Genomic DNA, 15,546 nt, shown 5'->3' with positions numbered 1-15,546 from the left:
GAGCCACGCTTGTTTAAATACTCATCCGTGGCTCATTCTGAGAGTTAGAAAGAGACACTCAGAGGTCGAGCTCCGCAGGAGCACACCTCTGTTTGTCAGAGATAGAGCCTCTTCCCCTGCTCTCAGGGAGCCTTATTTGTTGATAAAGCCCAGCTCTCCTCTCAGCTGTTATTTTTAAGCTCAGCTCTCCTCTGCTCAACACATGTACACCTACTTCGGGGTATTTTAACAGGAACCTTGGCACATAATCAATGGTGTGTGCATGCCAAAGTCATAGATTTTTCTTCTCTTACTTTTTCATATATTTCCATTCTTATTCTGCCCTCTGTCTGGCCTTTTCTTTTTCCCCCATCAGTGTCTAGGATCTAATTTTAACATGCAGAGTTAGAGGGTTTTCACAGATCTTTTGTGTCTGAGTGTTGAATAGATGCTCAGAAGGCCCAACACTCTCAAAGAGTTGGCACTGATCCCCTGGAGGAGGGCATGGCAATTCACTCCAGTATTCTCGCCTGGAAAATTCCAAGGACAGAGGAGACTCACCATCTGGCAGAGAGTAGGACATGGCTGAGCGACTAACACTTTCACTTTCACTGCTTTCTTAAATGTGGGTGAGAAGAGTCCTATGACACTTTGGGAACACGTGAGTCTGGGTTATCTGTAGTTGGTCTACATCTCTGAATTTAACATGAACTGGAGACTTGCTTGGATCCTTAGAGATCAGGAAAAATGAAGTAAGTGAGGCAAGAATATGAATAGTTATTAGTCAGGAGATCCAATAGTGACCTTGACAGAAAACAACACTTTAAATTCTTCCTTTATGAACAGATCATTTAATAATTTCTAATATCCTTTCAAATTCTAAAATACTGCTTGCTATATCTCTTGCTTGTCCTAAGTACCTTTAGTTCTTGTTTCCATATTATAGTCTATGTTTTGTTTTGACAGACTCATGTTCTCTCCTCACAGAGAAATAAATGTCCAGTGCATTTCAGAGTTTTCATACAAAGTAGGATTTGCATATGGACTTACAAGTTTTGGGTATTATTAAATATCAGAGTGTTCACTATTTGCAGAGCAGCAATAGAGACATAGACATAGAGGATAGACTTACAGACATGGGCAGGAGGAAGGGGAGGGCAGGATGAATGGAAAGAGTATCATGGAAGCATATACATTACCATATGTATGATAGATAACCAGTGGGAATTTGCTGTGTGACTCAGGGAACTCAAACTGCACTTCTGTAGCAATGTGGAGGGGTGGAAAGGGATGAGAGGGTGGAGGGAGTTTCGAGAGGGAGGGGACATATGTATCCCTATGGCCGACTAATGTTGATGTATGGCAGAGGCCAGCACAACATTGTGAAGCAATTATCCTTCAATTAAAAATAAATAAACTTTAAAAATCAGACTGTTCAAAGTAGATAACCAATAAGTTCCTACTGTATAGCACAAGGAACTCTGCTCAATGTTACATAGCAGCTTGAATGGGAGGGGAGTTTGGGGGAGTATGCCTACATGTATATGTATATTTGAGTGGCTGAGTCACTTTGCTTTCCACCTGAAATTATCACAGCATTGTTAATCCACTATATTCCATTATAAAATAAAGTTTAAAAAAAATCAGTGTGTTCAGAAAAGTGACTGGGAAACAGCATTTAAATGATAGTAGAAGTAGCAAAAGCTGGAAATTTTTCAATGGTTTTGGTTTTCTGGTTTTATTTTGATATTCAGGTTAGTTAACTTTTACTTGTCTAACTCTTTGTTAAGTAATAATTAGCTCTTTTATATCATACATCATTGAATTTTCATCTTTCCTCAAAATTTTGACCATGGGAGAAATTGCCCCCCACTGTCCTGTGACACCCCACCCCCCTCAAAAAAAAGCATAGGTTTCACAACCAATTGTCTGAAGGCAAAACCTTCTGCTCATCCATGGCCCCAGTGCATTAGGAAAATGTTAGACTCTGTGGAGAAAATATAGTCAATATGATGTTTTCCAATTTTCCCTTTCTCAATTTTGAATTAAAATAAAACAAATGATATATAATGAACACACAGCTGTTGATGCTTGTGATATTGATTGTCACTTTCTCATTTAAAAAGGCTCCATTTTGCAGTTTGCATACTTCAGATTCCTCATAAGATTATGCCCTGTTAAGAAGCTGATAAGCATTATGGTTAGCCATACATAGAAATGTAAATCATACTTCATTGTTATTCTAGGGCACTAGCTTGCAGAAACGTCACATCAATAGTGTGTGTGTATGTATGTATGTATGTGTGAGTGTGGGGGGGTGGGGAGGGGTGTGTGTGTGTGTGTGTGTGTGTGTGTCTGTGTGTCTGTGTGTCTGTGTGGTTAGATTTATTCAGTCATTCTCCCAGCTCCACTTGTTTTTCATGGTCCTGAGCAAACAATGAGTGAAAAGTATGGAGTTTTTTTCACGTTACCCTCAATAAATGGGTTTAACTACAATACAAATCTTATAATCCACCTCTTCAATCCCACTGGCAATGGGACAAATCCAGTAGCTTTAGAAGTAAGCCTTCAAATATACTTCTACTGACAGACTGGGGCTTGTTTTAAGAAAAGTCAAGGTTCTGCAGTCCTCTGCGTTTATTGGAGTTTTCTGTTTCCATGGTTTCCAGGAGTTCACTGAAATTAGGCTTTCAGTGTTTAGAAGTTCATGATATGGGACTTTAGTGAAGTCCTTCTCTCTTACCTAGATTATGTTTAAGATCAGCATATTGCTGTTCATGAATAAGCTTGAGGGGCTATTGTTCTGTCAACGTGGTTCTTCCCTACATGCCTTTTCCAAAGGATCAAGTGTAGATACAAGTCAGTTTGTATAAAGTCAAACCAGGGTCACTTTTTGGCAGCATGAAAAAATAAAATTACAGTTCTTATTTCTAGTGAAGAACTACCTTCAAAGAGATTAATAGAGAAATATAGGCTTAGACTTCTCTGGCCTTTGGCAAGGAGGGTACCCTGATGAAATAAAATCTTAAAAATTGGGTTTCAGAGGCTTCGTACTTCTTGAAGAAGATAGACAACAGAATTTCATGGTTGTGGTAGGCATCTCAGAATAGTTTCTATTGAGCCCCAGAGTACAAAGAAAGCATAAAAAATATATGTAGAGACTTTATTTGGCTATGAAGCAGAGTATGTGATTTCTGGTTATTGTATGATTGTTACCAGGTTTCTACATGAAGCCTAAATCGTGGGACTCTCAGGTGGTTGGTGAGGGTCCTCTTACCACATAACATGCATAGTAAGTGACTATCAGTAATTTCTCTGAATCCAAATGTTCTGTCCCCATTATCTGGGGCTCAAACCCAAGACTTTCAGCAGTTACCACTCATGAAAATAGTGAGTTTTTGATTAGTTGTTGTTATCTAATGAAGTAAGAAGTAGAGGTAGAAAGACATGCCCCCAAAAAGGGGGACTGTGAGAGTACGTCTGGCCTACAAGACGCTAATTTAGATGACTTGGAAGTATATTTTTAGGAAAAGGTACAAAGCTCCAAAGCAAGTAAATGTGAGTTGCACTGCATTTCAAGAGTCTAGTTAGTACCTTGGATTACACTTGAAACAAATTGGAAGCAGTTCAAAGTATGGGGGTCACATATTCAGAGGTAAAGCAGCCACACCGAGTTTGGCAGTGGTGAAGGTTCAAGGATGGCTGGTGAGGAGAGAGTAATGATGCGGTTGCCTATGCTGGAGGTCAAGAGGGCAGTGCTTCCCAGAGAGCAGTCTTTAGCAGGAAGAGAGTCCTGGGCCATCACGTAGTACCACTGTACCACTGGCAAAATGTGACAGGAGGCAGTTTCAGGACTCCTCAGCATCAGGTCTGAGTGATTGCTTGTCAAACAGATGTGTTTATAAACTAATGACTTTCACAGTGTGATGAGACTGAAAATGAAGCCTAATTGCTTCCACTGATTTAACCCTTGGAATGCTTCCAGGCATGCCGATAGCCATGTGTCTTTAATCATGTAAGTTAATCACCTTCAGGCATAGAACAGAAAACAGTGGCTTCTAGGAAGTCTGGGATGCATTTCTGTTCTGTTATTAGATTTACAGTTCTGGGGCTGTCATCTTTTCAAATAAGGACACTGAGAGGTTGGCCATGGTGCCCTTAAACTAGTATTTGTTAGTAGCAACTGACATAGCCAATTACATGGTTCTATAATTCAGAAAAAAATGAATTAATATTTATGCAATTTTTAAAAGTGGCTTAAAAAAACTCTTAATGACAGTGGAGTGAGAGTTGCAAGTCACCTTGATCCTTCTATAGCCACTATGAACCTCAGTCTGGCTCTGGAAGAAAGTCAGAATTAGAAAATGGTCTAATAATCGGGCCAGTCTGATTAATAGTGACAATTAGTATTGGACTATAGTGCATAACCAACTGATTATGAATCATTTGAGCACTTTAGGTAAATTTTCAATACAGGCAATTAAAATGAAAAGACTCATGATGCTTACATAATGACTTCATTAAATTAATTCAGTTATGAAGTTAGAGAAAATTTTCTTTTGTTGCAAGGAACCAGCAAAATTTAACATCCATTTATTTGTGTTAAAAAGAAAATTGAAGAAAACACTCAAACGATATAAACACATAGACTCAGGCTCACACACATCACATTGAAAACAGCTTATTCTTTTCTAAAAGTGAACTGTGTTACTGAAGAAGACAGAACTGAAGGTCAGAGCATCAGTTGTATTCACATCACTTCTTTGTATGAAGTAAATCTTGCCCTCAGTTGTATTCTGTATTCTGCTAAGCACATGCATTGTTAAGGTTAAAAAAACATTATTGTGGAGTGATCTGTAAGGGATAGAACTTCAAAGAGATAAATACTCAGTTCTGTTACATAAACAATTGACCCAAATCATTTGCTTTCTAATGGAAGACAAAGCTAGAGCCAAGTCCAAATATTGCAATATCCACATAGTCAGGGGAACAAAGATACCTTTATTTGAAATGCAGTCGTTCAGTCAAGAAGTGATAGTCTTGTAGACTTAGACAATGAGAACGGAAGGAGAAGAGATGCTAAGGCTAAGAGTGAGTTGAAATATTTCATAAGTCAGTTTCTATTGTGGTTTTGATTCAGGGCTCCTATATGGCTGTGTAGTTTGTATAGCACATTTGCCTTTAAGTCATACAAATACTCCGTAAGCTAGGTCTTATGTTTATTAATAATAAACTAAACCTATTTAGAAGTTTACAGTTTACAAAATCCCATGTGTTATCTCTTTTTAATTTCCTCATTCACCTCACAATTTTTAAAGACAGGAAAGGAAGACTCAAAAAGTTTAAGTATTATTAAATTTGATGTTATGTATTATAATTTACTCACAGGACTAGAAACAGCAAAGCCAGGCATCCTGAATATGGGTCCTTGTCCTACATATTACCTCTTACCCCTCCTATTCCTAAGCTCCTTTCTTCTCCTTTGTTAACGATCTTTTTCAGAATTAATTCTTACAGTTACTGTATTCTTCTTTGGGTCTTTCACAATGAAAACGGCTTTAAATTCTAGCTTGTGGTGATAAAGTTTATCTCTTTGAGTCTGCATTGCATTTCCAATCAGACTGCCTTCTCTTTGAAGGCAAAGACTGCAGTTTCTAGCACAAAAGTCTAAGCCTTTAGAGCAGAAAGAGTGAAGCTGAGCAATGCTCACGGGGGTGACCATCATTACAGCTTATCATTCCTCCTACAACGCAAGATGACCCATGGCGGCGAGGAAGCGTTCTGAGCTGCTGATACTGCCAGGGTGACCTGGCACACTTGTCAGGCAAGAAGCTTGTCACAACAAAATCAAAAGTTAGCAAATAACATGGACTTTAAAATCATACTCACTTAGATTAAATCAAAATGATAAATCCAGAACTGCCAAAAATTACTGTAAGAATTAAGGACTTGTGAACCTCCATCTGAGGTTTCCCAGGTGGCACTAGTGGCAAAGAACCCACCTGCCAATGCAGGAGATGTAAGAGATGCCGGTTCGATCCCTGGGTCAGGAAGATTGCCTAGAGGAGGGTATGGAAACACATTCCAGTGTTATTGCCTAGAGAATCCCATGGACAGAGGAACCTGGTTTGCTATAATCCTTGGGGTCACAAAGAGTCAGACATGACTGAAACGACTTAGCATGGACCTTTATCTACTTGTTTTAGTGGTTTACCAAACTCATGGCTATTTAGAGAGTGTTCCTTGGTGGCACTTCACTTTAAACCACATGTCTTGAGAATTTAGGAGACAAGCATGTCTATTGGTGGACATGGGTGCTATCTTGTGTACAGACTGGTATATTAGAGTGGCTCTTCTCCATTTCCTCCTTCCTCTCAGAGTATCCTATCGCATGTCCTGCCCCTTACCTGGCCGGGATTACTTTCCCAGGAGGAAGGATTTGAGCTAAGGTGCTAGAGCCAGCAGTTACTGACTGGTTTGTTTATCCATCAAGTTCAAATCAAAAGGGTCTGACTCACAGGACTCTTTCCACCAGATGTTACCATGTGGTGAAGGTGCTCTATAAAGCATCAACTTAACCGCAGACTGCCTCTCCCCAGAACCTTCGACAAAAGCAAAGAGATAATGTCAACCTCCCAAATGGTCTTCTAGGGGAGAGGAAGTCTCAGGATTCCCATCACTGTTGTTTTGTTTCTCTCTTCTGATTCTGATGACAGTATCCAAGGCACTGGCATTCTTCCCATGTCTGGCTTACTCCCCAGGTCAGATTGCAAGGCCCAGTTCACAGTGGCTATGCTTCAGTCCTACATATGACCATCAATCATGCTCTGAAAGGGAGGAAGGTTAGTCTTTGCCTGCTGTGTCTTGGTACAGAGGTTATTAGATTACATTCCATGTAGCCTGTTGGCTTCAGTCTCATTACCTTATAGTCATACATCAAGCACAAGTATTTTGGACACGAGTTGGTAGACCTCTCTCTCTCCCCCCCACCCCCACCGTCCCCGGCCATACATAATATATGGCATATGGGATCTTAGTTCCCCAACCAGGGATGGAACCTGCAACTCTCTGCAATGGAAGCATGGTGTCTTAACCACTGGACCACAAGGGATGTCCTCATAGACCTGTGTGTGTGTGTGTGTGTGTGTGTGTGTGTGTGTGTGTGTTTAGTCACTCAGTCGTGTCTGACTCTTTGCCACCCCATGGACTGTAGTCCATCAGGCCCTTCTGTCCATGGAATATTTCTGGTAAGAATACTGGAGCAAGTTGTCATTTCCTACTCCAGGGGACCTTCCTGACTCAGGGATCAAACCCAAGTCTCTTGCATCTTGGGCATTGGCAGGCAGGTTCTTTACCTATCAAACAAAATTTCTGGAATTTCTGTCCAGACATCTGGACATAGCAATTTTTGGCTCCTCAGGATCCATCTAGATGCAAGGGTCAGCTTCTCCTAGAAAGTTTATCCTAGAAAATTTCTCCTCAGAGTTTTCTCCTAGAAAACTCAGTGATAAACCTTGAGTTCATCATTAATAATTATCATACCACTTCTATTATAGCAGCTGTGTCACTCCAAGGTCTTCCCTCTCCCTAGGAACCCTTCACTCTGATGCTGGTGACCCATCAGATGACCTCACTGAACTAACACCTACCAGGAGGCCTTGGTGCTCTGACTGATTAGCGCAGATCCCATAAATTTCATCCCTACCTGCCCCTCCATTTATTTCACTCCAAATAGGAAGTATGACTTAGCAGTAACTAACTAAAAAATAGATGAATCTTAAAGGAGCAGCCCCAGCAAGATAGTAGGCACTAGAGCAGCAGCTGCACGGCTCTGGAGCAACTTTGAGGAGATACCCCCACATCTAAGACCAAAGGAGAAGCCCCAGAAAGACAGTAGGAGGGGCGAAATTGTGTTTAGAATCAAACCCCATACCCACCAGAATGCTGAGAGGGCTCAAACAAATCTTGTTTGCACCAGGACCCAGAGACCCCACAGAGACTGAGACAGAGCTGTATTTGAGTGTCTCCTGTGGAGGTACAGGCCAGCAGGGTTCTGCACAGGGGCAGGGTTCTGGGTACAGCAGACCTGGGTGTGGCATTAGCCTTCCTGGAGGAAGTCGCCATTACCCCCACCATAGAGCCACCAGAACTTACACAGGACTAGGGGAACAGACTTTTGGAGGGCGCAAACAGAACCTTGTGTGCACGAGGACCCAGGAGAACGGAGCAGTGACCCCACGAGAGACTGACCCAGACTTCCCCGTGAATGTCCAGCAGTCTCTGGCGGAGGTGTAAGTCAGCAGTGGCCTGCTGCAGGGCTGGGGGCACTGAGTGTAGCAGTGCGTGCATGGGACCTTTTGAATGAGGTCAGCATTATCTTCATTACCTCCACCATAGTTTGGCCCCAGGTAAATAACAGGGATGGAACACATCTCCACCCATCAACAGAAAATTGGACTAAAGATTTACTGATCATGGCCCTGCCCATCAGAAAAAGACCCAGATTCCCCCTCAGTCAGTCTCTGCCATCAGGAAGCTTCCATAAACCTTCTCCATCAGAGGGCAGACAGACTGAAAACCACAGAAAACTAACCAATCTGATCACATGGATGACAGCCTTGTCTAACTCAATGAAACTATGAGCCATGCCACGTAGGACCAACCAAGACGGACAGGTCATGGTGGAGAGTTCTGACAAAATGTGGTATACCAGAGAAAGGAATGGCAAACCACTTCAGAATTCTTGCCTTGAGAACCCCATGAAAATTATGAAAAGGTAAAAATATAGGACATTGAAAGATGAACTCCCCAGGTGAGTGGTGCCCAATATGTTACTGGAGATCAATGGAGAAATGACTCCAGAAAGAATGAAGAGATGGAGCCAAAACAAAAACACCCAGTTGTGGATGTCACTGGTGATGGAAGTAGAATCTGATACTGTAAAAAGCAATATTGCATAGAAACCTGGAATATTAGATCCATGAATCAAGGCAAATTGGAAGTGGTCAAACAGGAGATGGCAAGAGTGAACATCAATATTTTAGGAATCAGCAAACTAAAATGGACTGGAATGATTTAATTTAACTCAGATGAGCATTATACCTACTACTGTGGGCAGGAATCCCTTAGAAGAAATTGAGTACCCATCATGGTCCACAAAAGAGTCTGAAATGCAGTACTTGGATGCAGTCTCAAAAAGGACAAAATGAACTCTGTTCATTTCCAAGGAAAACCATTCAATATCACAGTAATCCAAGTCTATGTTCTTACCAGTAATGCTGAAGAAGCTGAAGTTGAATGGTTCTATGAAGACCTACAAGGCCTTCTAGTATTATCACCCCAAAAAAAGATATCCTTTTCATTATAGGGGACTGGAATGCAAAAATAGGAAGTCAAGAAATAACTGGAGTAACAGGCAAGATTGGCCTTGGAGTACGGAATGAAGCAGGGCAAAGGCTAATAGAGATTTGCCAAGAGAACGCACTGGTCATAGCAAACACCCTCTTCCAACAACACAAGAGAAGACTGTACACATGGACATCACCAGATGGTCGATAATGAAATCAGACTAACTACATTCTTTGCAGCCAAAGATGGGGAAGCTGCATAAGTCAGCAAAAATAAGACCGGGAGCTGACTGTGGCTCATATGGAGAACTCCTTATTGCAAAATTCAGACTTAAGTTGAAGAAAGTAGGGAAAACCACTAACCATTCAAGTATGATCTAAATCAAATCCCTTATAGTGTAAGTGATGAATAGACTCAAGGAATTAGATCTGATAGACAGAGTGCCTGAAACTATGAATGGATGTTTGTGACATTGTACAGGAGACAGGGATCAAGACCATCCTTAAGGAAAAGAAATGCAAAAAGGCAAAATGGTGTCTGAGGAGGCCTTACAAATAGCTGTGAAAAGAGAAGCAAAAAGCAAAGGAGATAAGGAAAGATATACCCATTTGAATGCAGCATTCCAAAGAATAGCAAGGAGAAATAAGAAAGCCTTCCTTAGTGATCAGTGCAAAGAAATAGAGGAAAACAATAGAATGGGAAAGACTAGAGATCTCTTTAAGAAAATTAGAGATATTAAGGGAATATTTAATGCAAAGATGGGCACCAAAAAGGACAGAAATTGTATAGACCTAACAGAAGCAGAAGATATTAAGAAGAGGTGGCAAGAATACACAGAAGAACTATACAAAAAAGATCTTCATGACTCAGATAATCATGATGGTGTCATCACTCACCTAAAGCCAGACATCCTGGAATGTGAAGTCAAGTGGGCTTTAGAAAGCATCGCCATGAATAAAGCTAGTGGAGTTGATTGAATTCCAGTTGAGCTATTTCAAATCCTAGAAGCTGATGCTGTGAAAGTGCTGCACTCAATATGCCAGCAAATTTGGAAAACTCAGCAGTGACCACAGGACTGGTAAAGGTCAATTTTGATTCCAGTCCCAAAGAAAGGCAATGCCAAAGAATGTTCAAACTACTGCAAAATTGCACTCATCTCACATGCTAGCAAAGCAATGCTTAAAATTCTCCAAGCCAGGCTTCAACAGTATGTGAACCATGAACTTCCAGATCTTCAAGCTGGTTTTAGAAAAGGCAGAGGAACCAGAGATCAAATTTCCAACATCCATTGGATCATCAAAAAAAAACAGGAGAGTTCCAGAAGAACATCTATTTCTGCTTTATTGACTATGCCAAAGCCTTTGACTGTGTGGATCACAATAAACTGTGGAAAATTCTGAAAGAGATGGGAATACCAGACCACCTGACCTGCCTCTTGAGAAATCTGTATGCAGGTCAGGAAGCAACAGTTGAAACTGGACATGGAACAACAACTTGTTCCAAACAGGAAAAGTAGTACATCAAGGCTGCATATTGTCACCCTGATTATTTAACTTATATGCAGGGTACATCATGGGAAATGTTGAGCTGGAAGAAGCACAAGCTGGAATCAGATCGCCGGGAGTAATATCAATAACGTCAGATATGCAGATGATGCCAACGTTATGGCAGGAAGTGAAAAACTAAAGTGCCTCTTGATGAAAGTGAAAGAGGAGAGTGAAAAAGTTGGGTTAAAACTCAACATTCAGAAAACTAAGATCATTGCACCTGGTCCCATCACTTCATGGCAAATAGATGGGAAAACAATAGAAACAGTGGCAGATTTTATTTTGGGGGACTCCAGAATCACTGCCTATGGTCATGTATGGATGTGAGAGTTGGACTGTGAAGAAGGCTGAGTGCTGAAGAATTGATGCTTTTGAACTGTGGTGTTGCAGAAGACTCTTGAGAGTCCCTTGGACTGCAAGGAGATCCAACCAGTCCATTCTGAAGGAGATCAGCCCTGGGATTTCTTTGGAGGGAATGATGCTAAAGCTGAAACTCCAGTACTCTGGACACCTCATGCGAAGAGTTGACTTATTGGAAAAGACTCTGATGCTGGGAGGGATTTGGGGCAGGAGGAGAAGGGGACGACAGAGGATGAGATGGCTGGATGGCATCACTAACTCAATGGACGTGAGTCCGAGTGAACTCTGGGAGTTGGTAATGGACAGGGAGGCCTGGCGTGCTGCGATTCATGGGGTCGCAAAGAGTCGGACATGACTGAGCAACTGAACTGAAATGAAAATCACTGCAGATGGTGACTGCAGCCATGAAATTAAAAGACACTTGGAAGAAAAGCTATGACCAACCTAGACACATATTGAAAAACAGAGACATTACTTTGCCAACAAAGGTCCATCTAGTCAAGGCTATGCTTTTTTCCAGTAGTCATGTATGGATATGAGAGTTGGACTATAAAGAAAGCTGAGTACTGAATAATTGATGCTTTTGAACTGTGGTGTTGGAGAAGACTCTTGAGAATCCCTTGGACTGTAAGGAGATCCAACCAGTCCATCCTAAAGGAAATCAGTCCTGAATATTCAGTGGAAGGACTCATGCTGAAGCTGAAACTCCAATACTTTGGCCACCTGATGAGAAGTTCAGACTCATTGGAAAAGACCCTGATGCTGGGAAAGATTGAGTGTAGAAGGAGAAGGGGATGACAGAGGATGAAGTGATTGGATGGCATTTACAACTCAATGGACATGAGTTTGAACAAGCTCCGGAAGATGGTGAAGGACAGGGAAGCCAGGCATGCTGCAGTCCATGGAGTCACAGTGAGACAATCTGAGCGACTGAACAGCACCCGTATAGTTGTGCTTGTTTCACCTGCTAGTAAGAATATGCTCAAAATCCTCCAACTTAGGCTTCAGCAGTATGTGAAACAGGGACTTTCAGATGTACAAACTGGGTGTAGAAAAGGCAGAGGAAACAGAGATCAAATTGCCAACATCCATTGGATTATAGAAAAATAGAGAATTCCAGAAAAATATCTACTCCACTTCATTTACTACACTAAATCCTTTTACTGTTTGGATCACAGAAATCTATGGAAAAGTCTTAAATAGATGGGAATACCAGATCACATTACCTGTCTCCTGATAAATATGTATGCAGGATAAGAAACAACACTTAGAACTGGACATGAAACAGTGGACTATTTCAAAATCATAAAAGGAGTACATCAAGGCTATATATTGTCACCCTGCTTATTTCACTTATATGCGTCATTTCATTGGAAATGCTGGGCTTGAAGACTCACAAGCTGGAATAATGATTTCTGGGAGAAATATCAACCACCTCAGTTATTTAGATATTACCACTCTAATCGCAAAAAAATGAAGAGGAAACAAAGAACCTGTCAATGAGGGTTAAAGAGGAGAGTGAAAAAGCTGACTTAAAGCTCAACATTCAAAAAATGAAGATCATGGCATCCTGTTCCAGCATTTCTTAGAAAATGGATGGGGAAAAGTGGAAACAATGAGAGATTTTCTTTTCTTAGGCTCCAAAATCACTGCAGAAGGTGATTGTAGCCGCAAAATTGAAAGATGCTTGCTCCTTTGAAGAAAACTAATGACAAACCTAGACAGCATATTAAAAAGCAAAGACATAACTTTGTCAACAAAGATCTGTATAGTCAAAGCTATGATTTTCCCAGTAGCCATGTATAGATATGAGTGTTGGACCAGGAAGAAGACTGAGCATGGAAGAATTGATGCTTTTGAGCTGTGGCGCTGGAGAAGACTCTTGAGAAACCAGTCAATCCTAAAGGAAAGAAACCCTGAATATTAACTGGAAGGACTGATGCTGAAGCTGAACCTCCAGTACTTTGGCCACCTGATTCAAGGAACCAACTCATTACAAAAGACTTTGATGCTGAGAAAGATTGAGGGGAGGAGGGAAAGGGTGACAGCAGATGAGGTGGTTGGATGCCATCATGAACTCAGCAGACATGAGTTTGAGCAAACTCCAGGAGACAGTGAAGGTGAAGGAAGCCTGGCATGATGCAGTCAGTTAACGGGGTCGCAAAGAGTGAGACACAACTTAGTGTCTAAGCAACCACAATTCAATAAGTACTTACTTATTAACTAATGTGATCTTTATGCTACCAAACTTGTGACTTTCTAGTTTAAGTTTCTTTTATTTGTTTAAAAAACGTTTATGTGTATACTCAAATGTGATAAGGAGTGTAAGCAGCATGCCAAAAATAAGCACATGCTAAAAATGCTGTAGTTACAGCTATGAGCATGATCCCTGTATCCTGAGACATCCTGCCCCTCATACCAGGAAGAACAGGGCAGCCCAGTGATCAAATTCGTTTCTTTTGCTGTTGTTTAGTCACTTTAGCTGTGTCTGATTCCTTGCAACCCCATAGACGGTACCCGATCAAGCTCCTCTGTCTATGGGATTTTCCAGGCAAGAATACTGGGATGGGTAGACATTTCCTTCTGCAGGAGATCTTCCCAACCCAGGAATTGGACCTGTGTCTCCTGCATTGCAGATGGATTCTTTACTACTGAGCCACCAGGAGCCATTTCTTTTGCTTGAAGAGTAAAATTATGCTGCTGCTGCTGCTGCTGCTAAGTCACTTCAGTCGTGTCCGACTCTGTGCGACCCCATGGACAGCAGCCCACCAGGCTTCCCCGTCCCTGGGATTCTCCAGGCAAGAACACTGGAGTGGGTTGCCATTTCCTTCTCCATAATTATGCTAAACTACCCCAATTCCACTTACCTGGCATTATCACCCTTATTCTTAGTAACATAAAATATTTAGAAGAAATTTAAACACACAAATGAATAAACAAAATATGCCCAACACTTCTCATGGACAGAGGAACTTGGTGGATTACCATCCATAGGATTGCAAAGAGTCTGACACAGCTGAAGTGACTTAACAGGCATGCCCACACAACATCCAAAATTTTAAGCTGTTGCCTCAAGCTGATTTTGAAACAGGTGAAGACTAAGTAGAGTTTCTGTCAGCTTTTTCCAGTGTTCAACTAAGGCAACTTTATTTAGATATCTGTATTTTGTATTGCGAATATGCTGCCAACTATTTTGATAACCATAGTTCTACATTATTAATTTGAATTAAAATTAAATTAATGGATACGATACTATCCATATAATCATTTAATTCAATTGGTAATTCATGTTTAGCATGTTTTTATGATATCTATGAACTGTGACCCTCATTATCTTTTGATAGATTAAGGGACTGTGGTATAATAACTCACCTAAATTCTTAAAGTAATCTAGTGGTACAGCATTTTTGATGCATTCTTCTTGTTGCCTTTAAACTTCCAGAGAGCTCCTGATACTGGAGAGTTCTTTATCTTGACAGTGTCATTCTCACAGAATGTATTAATTGGCAATTTACAATTAAAGATAACATCTCAGGGGGCTTTTCATTTTGACATCCTCTTACTTCTCTGGGCTTCCCAGGTGGCACAGTGATAAAAAAAAATCTGTCTGCCAAAGCAAGAGACACAGGAGACAGGGGTTCTATCCCTGGGTCAAGAAGATCCCCTGGAGATGGAGATGGCAACCCACTCCAATATTCTTGTCTAGAAAATCCCATGAACAGAGGAGCCTGGCAGGCTGCAGTCCAGTCCAAGAGGTCACAGAGAGTTGGACATGAATGACCAGCTGAGCATGTGCTCACTCATTATGTGTTACAAATTAGCAATTAATTAACATTACTTCTGGAGAAGGCAGTGGCAGCCCACTCCAGTCCTCTTGCCTGGAAAATCCCATGGACGGAGGAGCCTGGTGGGCTGCAGTCCACCGGGTCGCAAAGAGTTGGACACGACTGAGCGACTTCACTTTGGCTTTTCACTTTCATGCATTGAAGAAGGAAATGGCAACCCACTCCAGTATTCTTGCCTAGAGAATCCCAGGGATGGGGGAGCCTGGTGGGCTGCCGTCTGTGGGATCATACAGAGTCAGACACGACTGAAGTGACTTGGCAGCAACATTACTTCTACACTGGTCTCTTCCAGGCCAAAAAAAAAAAAAAGCTTGAACACATTCTAGATTTTTGCTAGTTTAAAAGAGAATTAAGTATATACCATAAAAGTAAAATTCATTTATGATACAAGAGAAGTTCAAAGCTAACTTTCTTATAATGCTTAACTCAGTACCTGAAAGCACTTATATAAATGGTTCAATATCATA

General features: G+C 41.2%; 1 protein-coding gene across 1 annotated transcript in view; it reads left to right on the top strand.

The window, feature by feature from the left end:
- The window catches only part of TNNI3K (TNNI3 interacting kinase), a 344,134-nt gene that overhangs the window by 204,914 nt on the left and 123,674 nt on the right, over window positions 1-15,546 (top strand). The gene's annotated exons all lie outside the window — the stretch shown is intronic.

Source organism: Capricornis sumatraensis, chromosome 2 (genome assembly GCF_032405125.1).
Source record: "Capricornis sumatraensis isolate serow.1 chromosome 2, serow.2, whole genome shotgun sequence".
NCBI classification, from domain to species: Eukaryota; Metazoa; Chordata; class Mammalia; order Artiodactyla; family Bovidae; genus Capricornis; species Capricornis sumatraensis.
The sequence above is the reverse complement of the archived record's forward strand: the minus strand, read 5'-3'. Positions and strand labels throughout refer to the sequence as shown.